Raw genomic sequence first — 16,922 nt, 5'->3', positions numbered from 1 at the left:
TTAATATTGGCAAAATGTTGACAAATCCCTGGAGCTTTTCAAGTCAGATTTGCTTTCTTTTTGCTCCTAATTTTATTTTTATATGACAAATATAAAATTAGATACTGGCATGGCTCATATCTTTTAAATACTCACAAAATGATTGGTGGCAAATCAAGGTGTGCCGTTTTTATAAATATGAAATTACAGAAAATGGCAGACACATCTGAGTGGTTATTTGGGGGCTTTATTTGGAGAATAAGCATCCAAATGTGTATTTAGCATATTGTTACATCCATAAGAACCTTATACAGAGGAGCACACATTGGAAAGTAGAAATTAAACAATTTGAATTAAAAACCCTTTTAGGTTTGGTGTCACCAGGGAATGATGAAAATGTCTTCCAAAAGGACAACTTTTAATGCACAGATACAATTAATGTTAGTTTTGTTCATACAATTCCAATGCTCAGACCTGCAATATTCCTAATCTGACAAATTAAACCAGTGGCAATAACCACACAAAGCTATCACACATATAATTTGATTGTAAAACTGGCCAGAGAGTCCTGGATTTGTATAAACAGAAACATAATTAGCAGAGATGGATTAAAGCATGCATGGGTTATGGTTGGAGCTAGACACTCGAACAAGCAATAAAATGACACTGGACCCCACATGTGGCAATCTGATGAGGAGGGGACAAGAGTGATTTCTAACCAAACACTTTTTATTGATAGTTTCTATGAGCACATTTATTATTAGACACTGACCTATCTCTGTTTGCTAGTGATTTGGAGATTCTTCATAAAAAAAAATTAAGTAGGATACTTGCAGCAAGACAAAGGCAAAACAATTACATTGGAAGTGGTACTGAAGTCAAATAGGAAGACAAGAATGCTTGATCCACAAATCTACAGCAACATTTCTCATTTGCAGTTTTGGGTACAGGAATCTACCCTCCCACAGAAGGATGAGGAATAGAGTATGTGACTGTTTATGACAAAGGACAATCTTACATCTCTATGTAAAATCTACTTATTAAAAAGGGCAAAACAAGGCAACCTGCATATATTGCACATTCCTTCCTAATTAAAAGTAATGTACAGGGATGACTATAAAAAGACTCAATAGGGGGCTCTCTAATATAGCCAATATAAGGATATATTAATACAATTAAAATAGGTAAAATAGAATGTAGATATGTCTAAAGACCAAGTTAAAATGGACAGAGCCAATAAAAAAAAAAAAAAAAAAAAAAAGGAAAAAAAAAAAACACAGTACACAGTAATAGCCTGTGAAGTCAGTGCCAGTCTCACCTCACACAGCAATACCCTGAGAAGTCAGTGCCAGTCTCACCTCACACAGTACACAGCAATATCCAGAGAAGTCAGTGCCAGGCTCACCTCACACAGTACACAGCAATACCCTGAGAAGTCAGTGCCAGGCTCACCTCACACAGTACACAGCAATATCCAGAGAAGTCAGTGCCATTCTTACCTCACACCGGAATATCCTGAGAAGTCAGTGTCAGGCTCACCCCACACAGCAATATCCTGAGAAGTCAGAGCCAGTCTCACCTCACACAGTAATACCCTGAGAAGTCAGTGTCAGGCTCACCTCACACAGAACACAGGAATATCCTGAGAAGTCAGTGCCAGCTATACACTGTAATTATACAATATGTAACAGTATATGACAATAGCAAAAATACATAAAAATGCAGCAGTGAGAATGAATACAATTCCTGACAAGGAATTGTCCCAGTGGAGGGGGATTATCAGGTCATTCCAGGTGAATCAGAAACTCATCTGAAAAGATTTATAGGTCCAAACAAACAGGTTATTCTCAAATGGTGGCAGCACTCTGGTGTCTTGAAATCTGAGATATAAGCAAGCAAAAAAAGAGGTGCCTGTGTGTATCGGTTTGGAAGATGCATCCAACACAAATGATCCCCTTGTGCAGGGTACTCACATTTTTTTTCCAGAGCACTCAGACAGTGCTATCAGGTGCAGGCTGGATGTTTTTACAGCAACCCAGTTAACTGCACAAGGGGTTCATTTGTGTTATTTGCATCTTCCAAACCGATACACACAGGCGCATTTTTTTTGTGCTTATATCTCAGATTCTAATTAAAAAGTATCATTAATGTCATAACACCTTCACAGCCATTTGTACGTTCCATGCTATCCTAACAGTGTTGGGCTTTAACGATGTTAGGACGGCATGGAACATCCTACCACATATGGTGTCCTGCAGCTTCCCCCTTTGATGAAGGCAAGGATCGGCCTGGGGGGGGGCACGTAAAAGCATAGACAGCCCCCCAATGATCAGATCCCAGCCTTGAAATCACGGGATCAATAGACTATTGCATGATTTCATTTTTAGTAATAGTGTTTACATCGGAACTTAGTCTGGCTTGTAAGTTCTGCAAAGGGTATGCAAAAGAAGGGAGAGAGGGGGAGTGTCTTATTTCCCACTTGCAGTGGGCTTTCCAGCTACCATTTCAACAGAGCTAAACTGAGAGCTTCTAAGTTTTTAAACAGTTTCATACAGGATTTTTATATCAGTATCTGTGCATCTTATTCTTAATAGTAGTGTCTATTACATGCAGTTATATGACAATGAGTGTATACTGTCCCTTTATGTTTAAATATTTTTATTAAACATTTTATCAAGTTTCAACATTCATTTGCACAATGGTTCCGATCTGTGGCCACAGAACTATATATTACATAAACTGGTGGGTCAATCACACATTCAATTTTCATTAACAACATCTACAGATCCACTAATCCACCTCTGTTCTTCGTGTATTTCCTAAAGAAGAGCGCTCGGCCCTTTAATGATGATCAAATGAGGGTATCGCCCTTTCAGATTCTGGGAGAACACCACATCAGTTCATCCACAGTGCTATGTTAATATATATTAAAAGTATTTCTTACTTTAAAAGTCATAAAGTTTTGTTAAACAGTAAGAAGGGGGAGAGGGAACAGTGAAATAAACAGTGACCTTGTTGTAGAGAGCAAAGTACCTTGTAAATAAAGGCATCTATTCCACGGCACACTCCTGCATCCCGACATCGGCTCAATCTAAGTAAGGACTCCTAGTGACTACTCCTGTCTACCTATCCAATAGAACCATATCTTGTCTATAACCGCCCTATTGTTTTGAATTCCCGCTGCTTTTTCATACATGGTATGTGTGTGTTGTACTTTATTGCAGTGATGTTTAACCTTTTTTTTGCTGTGGCACACTTTTTTACATTAAAAAATCCTGTGGCACACCACCATCCCAAAATTAAAAAAAAAAAAAAAAAAAAAAAATCACACGTAGCCTTATACAACATATATATATACATACATTATATATATATATATATATATATATATATACACATATACACACATATACATATATACACACATATACATATATATATATATATATATATATATATATATATATATATATATATATATATATATATATATATATATATATACACATACACACAAACACACACATACTGTATGTATTGTGCTGTTATGCCATGCCTCCTACAAACTACCCCTGCACTGGGAGTAAAAAACAAGCAAAGTTTAAAAAATATGTCACACTGTTGTCAGTCTGCCGTGGCACACCTGAGGATCTCTCACGGCACACTGGTTGAAAAACACTGCTTTATTGTATATTTTCGTCCATGACGGAGCCCCTATCTTCCAGTATCTCGCGATACATGTTCTAGAGACTGTGCATAGGATTCTAATGAAGGTGTTAAGGTATCTATGAAAAACATCTAAGGGTTCATGTTCATGCATTAGTGCCTGTTGTATGGTAGGGGTAAACTCCTCATCTATCAGCTGGCCTATAAACGAAGATAGTCTCCTCCACACCTCCTGTATTATCTCAGAATCGCACTACATACGTTTATATGTACCTCTTTTGCCACAGCCCCTATAGCACAAGTCGCTCCCCTGGGGGTTCATACAAGATGTCCTAACTGGGGTCAAGTACCATCGGAAGACCATTTTCATCTTTTTTTTCTTTCAAGTCAACGCTTAGTAGGCCTTTATCTCCCGACTGAAATAATGTTTGCCACTCCTGTCTATCTTTTATAGTTCTCGTTCCTACGCTAACATGATGTGGGTTTTAGGTGTGCTTGGGGGGGGGATTGAATTGCCACATAAAGCCTAGATATAGAGTGTTTAGATCTATGGGGACTGATGCCAGAGGCCTCTAACACCATGGACACCTTGCTTGGTGCATTTTTCAGAAAGTTCAGAGAGAGGACTGTAGCTGCAAATAAATGAACCAGGGTAATTTGAGGGGTGCAATTCTTTTCTGTAAGTGGGAAAACGACAAAACCGACCCGCTCTCTAGAATATCGGCCACTCTGTACAGGCCCTTGTTTTCCCATTTCTGTAGGTGCTTGTGTGTGTCCCTGTAATAGATGCCTAATTGGCATTAATAAGGAATTTCTTGGGAGAATATCTCCTCTCTTACTCAGTTTCGTCCATAGTTTAATTGTTAGCTCAACTGTGTGTGTCTCTGGGGAGTGAGCCTTAGCTCCAGTCTGTTGTATATCCCAAAGAAAGGAGTCTGGATCACCCCTCCATTCTAGTTCTGTCTCTAAAGCAATCCAAATGGATTCCTCTGACCTCTTCAGCAACATTGCGTCCTGCGCTGCCCTATAATAATCCATCAAATTAGGGCCGCCTACCCCTCCTAACGATTTATGCCGGTGTATTAAAGACTTAAATATCCTAGCTGATTTCGTCCCCCTGATAAAAGCCAAAAGATCTGTCTGTAGTTTTTCTATATCTGATTTGACAATGGCTATCGGCAGTGCCCTGAATAAATATAGTAGGTCGGGGTAATATAGTCATTTTGACTGCCACTAACTTTACTAGCCAGGAGAAATTATATTTACTCCATTTCGTGATGTCTTGCCTCATTTTTCGAAATAATGGTGGGTAGTTATATTTGTACAAATTTTGCATCTGTTGCGGGAAGGTTAATCCCCAAGTATTTAAGTGTATGCTTGACCCATTTAAAGTCAAAGTTTAACTCCAGTAATTTCTGGAGTCTGGGAGGGAATGGCTATGGAAAGAGCTTCACACTTATCCGAGTTAATTTTGTAACCTGAAATAGCCGAGAAAAAGTCTAGTACTGTATATAAATTGGGTAAGGATATGAGGGGTTTTGTAATTGTTAGTAAAATATCGTCCGCGAACAAGGCAAATTTATATTCTGATTGTGCGGTTTTGACCCCAGCTATGTCTGGGTGCACTCTTATGCTCGCTGCCAATTGCTCAATACAGAGCGCGAATAAAGGGGAGACAAGGGGCACCCCTATCTCGTGCCATTAAGAATGGGGAAGATAGACTAATAGCCCCCTGCAATCACCTGGGCCTAGGGAAAGAGTAAATTGCTCGGATTGCTGACATAAATGAACCATCGAAGCCCATCCTCTGTAAAACCAACATCATGTATCTCCAGTCGATTCTATCGAACACCTTCTCCGCATCCAGCAATAACAGCAGAGAAGGCGTCCGCTGTCTCCCTAAGTGATGAATCAGATTGGTGATTCTGCGTATATTGTCTGGAGCTTCTCGATCTTTAATAAACCCCACTTGATTTGGGTGTATCAAGCCGGAAAAAATTACATTTAGTCGGTTTGCTAAATCTTGGTAAAAAGCTTTAAGTCTTGGTTTATCAATGACATTGGTCAGTAATTCTGGCATTTTTTATTGTCTCTTTCGGGTTTGGGGATCACCACTATTTTCGCTAGCAATAGCTCTCTTGGGATAGGGTTCCCTTCCAGGATATAATTACAGAATTTGGTTACATGTGGATTTAAGGTGCTGCGAAACAGCTTATAATATTCTCCCGGAAAACCATCCGGGCCTGCCGCCTTACGAGGCTTAAAGGTCCTTCACTGCACTCAATACCTCCAGACTGGTGACCAGGGAATTAAAACTATTTGGTCTTTGGTAAGTGATTTTAGTGGGCAATTTACAAGAAACTCGTTAGTGTGCCTATCCATTTCTGTGCTATATATGACCTTCTGTCAGTCATAATTTGCTGTAAAATGTAGCAAACGTGTCCACTATTGTCTCTGGGTTGGACGTCAACGTCCCCTGGTCTGTCTCTATGAGGATAGCTGAAGCTCTACATCTCTCCCTGATTATGTGGGTCATATATTTGTCCGGCTTGTTAGCATAAATAAAATAGTGTGCTTTCAATTTCTGAATTGCCCTCGCCGCCTGAAAGTTATATCTTTGCCAACATGGTCTTTTTAGTCTGAAGAGTCTGTAGTGTCACAATGTTATTGATTTAGTCTGGCTTTCTCCTGTATAAGTCGTCCCTCTTATCACCACTTTATGTGCCGCCCAAATGTTTATAGGGTTGGTTGTAGTATCTATGTTTATCCTACAGAACTCCACCAATGTCTGTAAGATGCTATAATGTCTCTGTGGGTTTTTCAAAAGAGTTGGATCAAATGTCCACGTCCTATTACGTTGAATATCTCACATCCCACCTAATTTTAATGATAAGATAGATTGGTCTGACCACACACAAGCGTGTATAGAAGAGCTTTGGAGCACTGAGTGGAGAATCTGGCTAACCTAAACATAATCCAACCGTATGTAGGTTCTGTGTGCTGCCGAATAAAACGTAGTGTTACTCGTCACCCCATACAGTGTGTGTCAGGTATCAAAGCTTGTGGTGCAAGTGAGTCTTGTATCGATTTGACCAATCTATTGTGTCTGTGTTGTTTACTAGATAAGGGGACATTTTTAACAGATGTACGAGTTACCATAGTAATGTTGAAGTCTCCTGCCAGTATGATTTTAGTTTGAGACCACTGTGTTAGATGGGAGATGTGTCTGAAGAAATCATGTTGGTTTTCGTTGGGGATATATATATATATATATATATATATATATATATTACATAAAGTAACCTCCGTGTCCAGCATCTGTCCTCTAACTATCAAGTATCGCCCCCCCCGGGTCTGCTATTGTGCTTTCATGAGTGAAGCTAATGGAGGAATGTATCAGGATTGAAACCCCTCTTTTTTTTTTATCTGCTGTGGCGTGATAGTGTGTATTGAAATGTTTTGCCCATTATTTTGGGATGTTAGCCTTAAGGAGGTGTCTCTCATGCAAAAACAGGACATTGGTATTTAGGGATGTGTATTGGGACATAGCTATTCTCCGTTTGGTGTCCGTATTGAGCCCTCTGACATTATGTGATATTAAGTGTATATTAGACATATGCATTGTCCTGATCTCTCTGCCCTGTTCTGGGAGTGTTGTAAACACAGATATCTACCCTCATATGAGAAGTCTTAATTTCTGCGCTGCTAGTCTTCTGAGCCTGGAACCTACAGGAGTGAGCCGCGGAAGTGTCACTGAAAGGATAAAAAACATTTGGGGTAGTAAAACATGTCAAACAGGTGAAAACAATAACCAAATTTTTATCCCCAACATTGGAACAACACATTTGAAAAAAAAAAACAACTTAGTAAATGTTGGATTTTCCGTATTTGTCCCCTTACGAGTCACATTAATTATATTCTAATAAAAGAGCATTAGAAAATATGTGTAATACATCAGTAACCTGGCCTAAGGAACCTAGAGCAAACATCTGTATAATAAATAGCACTTAGCTCTACAGTTTCACTTTTAAATTATACATAGCCTGGTTCGATCCTCTCATCAGCTTCTACAACTTAGTCGTTCAGGAAGTAGTCGCAAATGAGAAAAGTCCCTTTCTCCTAAGCCCCAAGGAGCAAGGGGAGTTTGTTGATTAAAGTTCTTAATCTCTGGGTTCTTTTGTCTTTAACTTCTTATGTCGTGATTTGTGCCATTTTGATTGATCCTCTTGTCGTGCAGGTATAAACTTGTGAGTCAGGGATGGTTCTTTCTCAGGTAATTGTGGGATCTCCAAACCCAGCACCCCACACACTTCAGGGATATCTTCTGGCTCCTTGATGGCGATTGTCTTGGTGTCCTTCGTGATGATTAAGGCAAAAGGGAAACCCCATCTGTATTGTATTTGCCGTTTCCTCAGCAAAGAGGTAAGGGGTCTTAGTGCACTTAGTCTATGCAAAGTTCGTAGGTTCAGATCTTGATAAAATTGTATCACATTCCCTTGAAATTTGAATGTGGGTTGCTTTCTAGTGGCTTGGAGGATCTTCTCTTTGTCTGGGAAGAAAGTCCTTTTAATTAATATATACCTTGGTGGGAGACCGGACTTTGGTTTTGCTTTTAGAGCTCTATGAGCTCTCGACATGGAATGTATAGTCATAAGGTGAGCTTGTGATCTGAGCAAAAAGTTGCGCTAGATATGCTGGTAACTCCGCAACAGTCACTTCCTCCGGAACTCCTTTCAGCCTGAGATTGTTCCTCCTGCTTCTGTTCTCCAGGTCATCCAGCTTATCCTGGAATTCCAATAACTGTTGCTGTTGCGTTGACACCACTTGCGATCTCATCCACATTCTCGACCATGGCATCTTTCTGGTCCTCAAGCATATCTATCCTGTTCCCCATATCTGTCAAATCAGACTTAATCTCAGACAAGCTGTTAGTAACAGAGGAATGAATAGAATCAATTTTCTCCCAAAATTTTTCAAAGTTGTCGGCAATGTCTTTTTTTTTAGACCAAGGTCCGCAAATCAGATTTTGTTAGTGGAGTATTACCTTCTTTTTGCAATGTAGTCTCTTGATCTGAGTCTCCGTCTACCTCCATGTTTTTGTTGGGCTTGTTGGGTTGTGAAGCTTTAAAGAATGATGACATTGCAGAAGTTTTATACTGTCCCTTTAAAAAGGGACAGTCTACACAAAAATTGTTATTTAAAAAGATAGATAATGCCTTCATTACCCATTCCCCAGCTTTGCACAACCAACATTGTTAGATTAATATACTTTATAACATTTAAACCACTAATTTCTGCCTGTTTCAAATGTTCTATTGACAGCCTCTTAATCACATGCTATTTTATTTACTTTTCACAACAGGAGACTGATAATTCATATAGATAACACTATGTTCACACCCAGAAAGTTATTTAAGATTTAGCACAACACAATGCTAAATGCAAGTCAATAGATTTTAAATAGTCAGTCATGTGATCAGGGGGCTGTCAGAAGATGCTTAGATACAAGGTAAAAAGTATATTAAACTAACTGTTGGTTGTGCAAACCTTTGGAATGGGTAATAAAAGGGAATATCTATCTTTTAAAACAATAAAAATTATATTGTAGAATGTCCCTTTAACAATTCAGAAACTAATAAGGGTTAATAGTCGAGGCACTGCAGTATAAATTTGCAGGCAAAGTAATTAAAGTCTATATTATATTTTGTCTCTATCCCAACTTGTTTTATTGTCCTTTAAGGGGAGTTCACTAATATGCATTATGAAAAGGAGAGACACTTACTTTACAGTATATTGCTCAGTGAAATAAGCCGATTTCTCTCAATGACAGCAAGCATTTTCAGTTTAATTAGAAAAGTCACAATTTTCACAACTCAATTAAATGAAAAAGAGGCAAAATAAAGTATAATGAAGTGCTTGACAAACCCAGGTGCCAGGGAGCCACTGGTACCTTAAAATGGCTGGCTTCTCCAAGACATCCATGAATGCCTCCCACTTCCTCCCGCCAACAGCAACACCAAAAGTTTAGCTGGATCCCTTTTTACACAACTGTGAAACACAAATCTATCTTTTTTATATAGTGTATGTGAAATACATTTTTTTTAAATTTATATGGATTCATTTAAAAGATTTTTCACTAGTCAGAAACAGGCTTTTTATGGTATCATCAATCTAGCGTTTAATGTCCATTTATATTTTTTAATATCAAACAAAAACACAAGATCAGTAAATGCTACATATATTTCTCTGTATGAATTACTACAGCAGGATCCTAGGAGGAGGTTGTGCTCCCCCTGCAGGCACTTCAGGGCATGACACCAAGCCTGAAACAAATGTGTTAGCTAGTTTCATAGCGGAGTTAATTGCCAGCTGCAGACAACACTGAGCTTGCACAATAGAAAATGTTTTGACAACTGAGGGCAAAACAGACCCCAGACACCATAGAAGGTGAACAAACTAATAAATAAAATAGCTTAAGGGAAAGCTGTTTATGTCAGCCTTGCAGATAACACTGCATAGTGTGGTTATTAACATAACATTTTACAGAAGATTTAACAGTTTAATAACCGAATAATAATGTATCTCCATTCTCTGCCACGCTTCCATGAAGAACAGCCATTGGTCAGCAGCACAGCTGTTCAATCCCTGATAGTTCAGAAGCTGAAACTAATGTCTAAACCAAGGCAAAAAACAACCTACTTCCTAATAAGAGGGGTGGATGCACTTGCATGAAAATTGAAAAGTATGTGACAAAGTTTTTGGGCTTTTTTATTTGTCCTGCTGTATACTGAGAGGGCCACAATATAGGAACTTCACGTTACCCAAATGCCTGTCAGTCTTAGGGACAACGGGTAGAAATCAGTTACACAAAGCAAAGATACACCAGCCTTGAGTAGTCTGGAAAGAGGACCGTTTATGATTTCACAGCCAGGGGAAGGTCATGATGACCAGGCAAAGCACACGTCACTTTTGCCATTGCCAGATCTAAACAAGGGGGGGGAAAAAAAACCACACACACAAAATCACTTGCACTGAACACACAACATACACCACATAAATAATGACAGGAAAAAAAAGTGTGTATACAAGTACTGGATACTAATAAGGTTAAAACGGATTGCCATTGGTGTTTACTTGGTAAAATGGTTTCCATGATTAAATTTAAATTCAAGAGACCTTAAAAAGGGACCTCAATACTACACAAATGTTGAAGCACTTCAAAGTGTTGTAGCATAGCTGTAACGAGCTAGAAAATATCACTTGAATATCTCTATGAAAAAGAAAGATATTTCCTCAGTAGCCACCTCACATTGTAAAAGGGAATTTAAGCAGCCAATCGGGGTGCAGGACTTGCAAGCGCACTTACATATGACGTGCATTTTTGCAGATCCTTGCCTTCCCTAACCCAGCAACGCCTCTAACAATAGTGTATTTTTCTGACCAAAAACTCCTCCACCAGTCATGTAATTGCCTAAGTCAGCAACACCTCCACTGGGAGTTACAGCCAATCACAAACTATCCCATGTGGGATCTGCAAAAATGCCTGGCATGTGCAGCAGTCACTTTAATTCCCACCTCAGTTTAAATAAGTTTAATATGAAATCTATTGAGATTTTAAAAAAGTACAATCTACTGCCGAATTTTTATTGTTTAAAAAGATCAACACGGCCATATTAATATACAATTTACATCTGATTAGCTTGTACATTTTTATGCATAAAAAGGCCCAATATAAACAAATTTTAGCCAATCAGTGCCGACTCCAAGGTAACTCCATGGGAGTGAGCACAGTTATTAATATGGCACACATTTACTAGCGCTGTCCAGCTGTAAAAAAAGGTCAAATTGCACTGAGATAAGAGGAGGCCTTCAAGGGCTTAGAAATCAGCATGACCCTATCTAGGTTTATCTTTCATCAAAGAATACCAAAAGAACAAAGCAAATTTGATGATTAAAGTAAATTGTAAAGTGCTCTCTTTGGCAGCACATATACTAAAATTGGAACAATACAGAGAAGATTTGCCTGGCCCCTGCACAAGGGTGACATGCAAATCCGTGTAGCATTCCATATTTTTTTTTTTTTTTTTAAATGGATAAAGTACGTTGCAAAGTTGTTTAAGGTTGCATGCCGTATCTGAATCATGAAAGTTTAATTTTCACGACACTGTCCCTTTAAGTGAAATCCCACAAGATCACAGTAAAGCAAAGCGAGACCTCTGCAAAGATTTTTTTTGGTCAACAGGCAGCTGATCCATAATTATTCACAGAGCACTTACTATGGTGAGCTGAACATTTTTTCAGGTAAAATATCTTCCTTTTCTACATACAGAGATGTTAAGGTGATGTTTTCTTGTCAGCTTTTTACAGCTATGCTGCATCACACTTTCAAGTGATTTAGCATATGTGCATTATGTTACTTTAAATTTCATATAAATTAAAGCAGTAAAAAGAGGTCAACATTTTCATGCATAAAAAGATACAATACAAAATTTTTGGCCAATCAGTGCTGACTCCTAGTTAACTCCACAGGAGCACAATGTTCTCTATATGGCACACATGAACTAGTACGGTCTAACTGTGAACTGTCAAAATGCAAAGATAAGAGGCGGCCTTCAAGGGCGTAGAAATTCGCATTTGAGCCTACCTAGCTTTAGCTTTTAACAAATACCAAGAGAACAAATTTTGACTAGACTGTCCTTTTAAGATCCCACTGCACTTCCTTCCCAATTTACTTTCATCATCAAATTTGCTTTGTTCTCTTGGTAAGCTTTGTTGAAATATAAACCTAGGTAGGGTCATATGCTAATTTCTAAGCCCATGAAGGTCGCCTCGTATCTCAGTGCATGTTGACAGTTTTTTTACAGCTAGACAGCTCTATTTGTGTACCATATAGACAACATTGTGCTCACGTCCGTAGAGTCAACACCGGTTGGCTAAAAAGTCTGCTAAAAGCACTGAGATAAGGAGGCAGTCTGCAGAGATTTAGATACAAGGTAATCACAGAGGTGAAAATATTAATATAATTGTGTTTGTTATGCAAAACTGGGGAACGAGTAATAAAGGGATTGTCATTCTTGTTAAACATTTTCTAGTAGCCTGTGCCTTTAAGGACTGACTGCTTGTTGACAGAGGGATGTCATATTTGGTTATTCGCCCCAATACAGGAACCCCTGTTTCACAAAAAACTGTAATAAATTGTACATTATATATAAATTTATATTAAAACTAAGAAAAAGTTGTGTACGGCCTATTGTCTTCAAACTATTGACGTTCCCCGCACAGTAAGAGGTCCTTTCTTTGTATTTAAGTAACAGATTTGCTTATAACTCTCCCTAGATTACAGCAAATTTATATCTGCAAGGAGAAATAGTTATTGGAAAATCCAATTGCTCTTAAACTAAAGAGACCCGTATTTAAAGTATAATCATATGGTGCTATATACTCACCTAACCTTCATTATAAACCATAACGGTGGTTAACTCTGTAGAAGCCAGTGTCCGCATTTTAGTCTGAATCCCTTATATACACTGAAGACAACTTTTTGTATACAGTTGCAATGACAACCATACAAACCTATTGTTGAGAACTATTCGATATATTATTTACATGTGGATGGTTATTTAGCCCTATGACAACAATATTTCATTTTCATTAACGGAGACGATATTGAATTAAAAACATACTCTTGCGACTAACAATTTAACTGTTGATCAGTGTATAACAGTATCACTTTACCAGCTCACTCATCTTATTGAGTTCCAGAATTTAACTGTTTTAACAGTGATGTCATGATAAACCGTTGAGAAACAGTAGAGAGATAGTAGGGGGGAGGGCATTTATCTGTATATTTAACCCCAGTCTCGCCTGCATATATTGAGGTGGCGACGATTGTAGCACACGTTATCGCTCTGCGTGTAACCACTCACACCATTTCTCTAACCTAGACAATTGTGATCTGATAAAACAATACTAGTGATACTACATCGACCTCATAACAGTAGGGATTCTTAAAATCTTATGTCTAATTGGGGGACACACAAACGCAATATTATCTAATATAAGCAATTCCTAGGTCACTATCAGACTAATATATCTGGTCACTATTAGGCCAATACGGCCACTATATATATTTATTTTAATACTAATGCTGCACCATTCTGACCACATTGTGTGTTTTAATTGTATGATTTGATTAGTAGGAATTAAGTTATGTTTTAGCCCCCATCTTTCAGGGATTGATATTAGTCAACTTTCGTAATCAGATATATGCAATAGTGTGGTTGAGTGCTATTATAGTACACATTTTGCAAGTGTTTTTTCACTTGATTTTTTTCCTGTTCCTTGCTTTCTATTAGCTATTAAATGAAGTCTCAGTACTCCAAATGGCCATCAAGAACAATAAACAAATATAAGGCAGGAAATTTGTGGGGAGGAACAAACACACAGTACTGTACGCCATCTAAGGGATGTTTTCCTACAAAGGTTATTCAGTGACAATAGATGTGAACTGATCCTGCACATGACTATGTTGATTTTACTTTCACAAAATGTTCCAGGTGATTTAAACTTTGAGCCATCTGTCTGCTTTCAATATGGGTTTTACATAAACATCGCTAATGGCAGTGTAAACAGAGGGGGAAGCTATGAAAACACGCTGGTCACACTGCGCATTTATTGGGTTTAGGTTTCCACTGCACTGCAGCATGCACTGTATATTGGCAATGCATATAACAGTAGGGACCATTATGGTGCACTGGTTCAAGCATAACACAAATTCCATTAAATTTGAACAAAAAAGGTGGAAAGAGACAGTCTAGTCAAAATGAAACTCATGATTCAGATAGGGCGTGACATTTTAAACCACTTTCCAATTTACTTTTATCTTCAAGTTTGCTTTGTTCTCTTGGTATTCTTAGTTGAAAGCTAAACCTAGGTAGGCTCATATGCCAATTTCTTTGCCCTTGAAGGTCACCTCAATGCAGCGTGCCATATAGATAACATTGTGCTCACTCCAGTGGAGTCAGCACTGATTAGCTAAAATGCAAGCCTGTCAGAAAAAAATAGAGATAAGGGGCAATCTGCAGAGGCTTAGATACATGGTAATCAGAGGTAAAAAGTGTATTAACCCTTTGAGTGCTAAGCACTTTCCCACCTGGGTGCTAAGCCGATTTAATTTTTTTTTTATTTTGTGAAAAAAAATTTAATTACCTTTCCAATGGTGTGTCTTGGGGGTCTGTAGCTGCTTAGATGCCTGAGATACAGGCTTTTAAGCAGCATGCCCCCTTTCCCTATACTTTGTATTGACAAATTGTTAATAAAGTTGTGAGGTGAAACACGATGCCTGTCACTCTACAGGCATGATCGCCGGGGTAGGACAGGTTGGCACCCCTCCGATCTCCCTCAAGGTGGGAGTGTGCTAGTGACGGCTCTTAGCACTCAAAGGGTTAATATAATTGTGTTACTTATGCAAAACTGGGGAATGGGTAATAAAGGCATTATTATCTTTCTTTTTAAACCATACAAATTCTGGAGCAGACTGTCCCTTTAAATAAAAGGACATATAAACAAATAACCCTCTACAATTAAATGAGGTCTGTGCCTCATCACAAAAGCATTCATCTGCCAAAGAATATGTTGCCTTGTACTGTATGAGAACATCAAAGGTTCAGCCTCCTTCACTTTCTGCTGCACTATGAAGCATGATCCTGTGAATTATGCCTGTGTGCACAGTATTAGAGGAAAGCTTACTCCAATTCTACACTTGGTCAGTTTTTTTAATAAAGGGCCATTATAGTGGAAAGCGTGAATGTTTTAATTTGTTAGCACTGCAGTGTCTCTAGTGTTAGAATTATATGCATTGTGTGTTTAAAGGGACACTAAACCCAAAACATTTCTTTCATGGTTCAAGTAGAGATGACAATTTTAAACATTCCAATTTACTTCTTTTATCTAATTTGCTTCATTCTTTAGATATCCATTGTTTAAGAAATAGCAATGCACATGGGTGATCCAATCACACGAGGCATCTATGTGCAGCAACCAATCAGCAGCTACGCTTTTCAGCAAAGTATATCAAGAGAATGAAGCAAATTAGATAATAGAAGTAATTTAGAATGTTGTTTAAAATTGCATGCTCTTTCTAAATCATGAAAGAAAAAAATTGGGTTTCATGTCCCTTTAACTGCTGCAAAAGTGTTAAACACATGGTATAAAGTACCACTCGGGAGTGGAAGAGTACTGCTAATCCCAATCAGACATATAATAAATTAGATAATTTAATATTTCTACTATAATGACCTTTTAAGCTTTGTTTTAGGGATTTCACAATCAAACTATACATAATGGAATAAGGAAAGGGAAAGAAGGCAAATTAAATAATATATATAACACCTTAACGACCAGCGCCGTATCCTGTAAGATGATGGTGTCCTGGTCATCACTATGTCATGATCTCATCAACTGTGGCGAGCTTGCACTATTTCTGCATGCCCCACAAGTTAGAGGGGGAGGCTTAGAGAGCTTTTGGATCATGGAGGTGGGGAAGGTAAGTGGGTAATACACTGAAGAAAAACAATAATAAAAAAAAAAACTGTCTGCCAGGAGCTGACCAGTGGGGGGAGGGAATAGAGTTGTTTGGGAGGGATCAAGGGTTGGGAAGTGTCAGGTGTGAGGGTAATCTCTACACTAAAGCTAAAATTAACCTTACAAGCTACATGGTTAACCTCTTCACTGATGGGAATAATAAAATAAGTACACACACAATATATATATATATATATATATATATATATATATATATATATATATATATATATATATATATATATATATATATATATATATATATATATATATATATATATATATATATATATATATATATATATATATATATATATAGTGCAATAGGTCCAGCACAAGTAACAGTTCAGAGTTAGTTAGCAAAGTGCACGGTAGCCAGAGGGTCCTGCTCACCTCTCATATGTAAATCCAAAAGGGAAAAAAGTGAATGGCTCCAGCACTGTTTCTTTAAAAGTGAAAAAACCTTTATTAAGGTGACAAAATGAACAGACAGCAACGTTTCGGGTAACGCAGACCCTTAATCATGCTGCATGATTAAGGGTCTGCGCTACCCGAAACGTTGCTGTCTGTTCATTTTGTCACCTTAATAAAGGTTTTTTCACTTTTAAAGAAACAGTGCTGGAGCCATTCCCTTTTGGAGATACATACATACATACATACAATGTGTATTACACATACATACACACACATATATA

General features: G+C 38.0%; 1 protein-coding gene and 1 non-coding gene across 3 annotated transcripts in view; one reads left to right on the top strand and one right to left on the bottom strand.

Moving 5' to 3' along the window:
* Nucleotides 1-16,922, bottom strand: part of KLHDC10 (kelch domain containing 10) — a 229,686-nt gene that overhangs the window by 194,023 nt on the left and 18,741 nt on the right. The gene's annotated exons all lie outside the window — the stretch shown is intronic.
* Nucleotides 11,614-11,720, top strand: LOC128665347 (U6 spliceosomal RNA). Its single transcript, XR_008403105.1, has one exon. It is a non-coding gene; the product is annotated as a U6 spliceosomal RNA (small nuclear RNA).

Source organism: Bombina bombina, chromosome 6 (assembly GCF_027579735.1).
Source record: "Bombina bombina isolate aBomBom1 chromosome 6, aBomBom1.pri, whole genome shotgun sequence".
Classification (NCBI taxonomy): Eukaryota; Metazoa; Chordata; class Amphibia; order Anura; family Bombinatoridae; genus Bombina; species Bombina bombina.
The sequence above is the reverse complement of the archived record's forward strand: the minus strand, read 5'-3'. Positions and strand labels throughout refer to the sequence as shown.